This window comes from Triticum dicoccoides, chromosome 2A, assembly GCF_002162155.2.
Source record: "Triticum dicoccoides isolate Atlit2015 ecotype Zavitan chromosome 2A, WEW_v2.0, whole genome shotgun sequence".
In the NCBI taxonomy this organism is placed as follows: Eukaryota; Viridiplantae; Streptophyta; class Magnoliopsida; order Poales; family Poaceae; genus Triticum; species Triticum dicoccoides.
This window is the reverse complement of record NC_041382.1, coordinates 736,540,897-736,542,607: the sequence shown is the minus strand read 5'-3', so window position 1 is coordinate 736,542,607 and position 1,711 is coordinate 736,540,897.

The following is a 1,711-nucleotide window of genomic DNA, read 5'->3' as shown; positions in this document are numbered from 1 at the left end:
GGAAGCGAGTTCCGAAACAAGAGTTCATCATTAAATCAACAAGAGGATGAGGTGACTGATGGACTCAGCGATAAGTCATTGAGATTCCCAAAAGATGGATTTCCATAATTATCTGAGCAAGGAGATACACTTGTCAGATCAAATGATATAATGATGTATGCTCGAGGAGAACATCCACGAGTAAACATTGGTTGAAAGGTGCACCCGAAATATGGGCATAGGTACATGACCAATGTTTAGAATGGTGATTCGATATCCAATGGTCTAAGAATGAAATGTCGACCATAATCTTCAAAGCAATATGGTTGCTAGAAGTTTTGAATTCGCACAACAGAGTTCACTCAACACGGGGACCAAGAAAAGAATGGTGATGGCGAGAAGCATCACAATAACAAGAATTCTTAAGAGGTGGTGAAATTCTCACAACATTCTTGACATAAAAGGCGGTAATTCTCCAAGGTAAAGAAGAACAATGCTGGGTAGCAAGGAAGTCAAAGGTATAACACAAAACACAAACAAGTTTGTGTTGAACGGAAGGCAATAAAGTGGTCAAAGATAACACAAATCATCGGGGCAAGGATGGTATTTCTCATCATGAACTCAATTGATATCCTGGAAGAGCTCATAAGGTTGATGATGATCACGACACATTTGTCGATAGATTTCATGAAGATGTAATCAATCAGCAACGACATCAAGTCAAAGGAATGATGAAGCGGAAGGTTATTGGAACCATGGGTAGGACACAAACTTGATATCAAGCTTGTTGTCCAAGGCGAACTAATATGACGATGATGATCGATGTAAGGTTAGTTCATCGTCGAAAATTGTGCTCCGGGAAGAAGGACCGGGTAGCACAGTTAAAATTAGCTCGATAATGATATAGCCGATCAGGCTAGGAATGACTTTGAAGGATTAATAAATTTGTAAGCAGTGATGGGTTGAAATACTTGTTGAATCGCAATGCGAACTTGATTCAGTTATCGGTGTCTTTGAGTGTATAATAACTCAGAGCCCGTGAAAAATTGGAATCAGTGGGAAGGTAGCACTTGATGAAGAACTCATAAGAAGTTATGCAGTTCCATGATAATCTTGAGATACCAGGGGGTAGTACTCGACACAAGATCAAAGTAAAGATTGGACGGGTGTATTGATCCATAGAAGACAATTGTTTTAACTTGTCTGAGAAATGGAATCAAAGAAGAACAATCATGGTCGGAACCACGGTTGCAAGGGATCAATTCACAGATACCATATGTTAGTTATCAAGGAAATAGTTATTATTACAAGAAGCTTCCATGATAGGATATACATCGCGTCCATGGGCATGAACACAAGGTTCAAGGTCGACTCCCACTTCTCCAATGCATACCCTTTCATTCACTTCTCGCTTTTGATGAAGTTATAGCGTTGAAATTTTATCTGGCAAAATACCAGAAGAGTACGACTCGTGAAAACTTTCGAGTTCACACATATTAAGGAAGGCATAGGTTCAACCCATCGGGGCATCTTAGAATCCTATACCAGAATCTTTTAGAAGTAATTAACTCAAGCTCGAAGGCAGAGCATGGTTGAGAAAGCAGACGATACAATTTACCAAAGGCATTATGTATTCGAGAAAAAGGCTCACAAGTTTATTGAATATGAAGGGCGTTGTCAGATAAAATCCAACAAAGGATCTGGTGGTCCACAAGGGATCTGACGTGAGCAT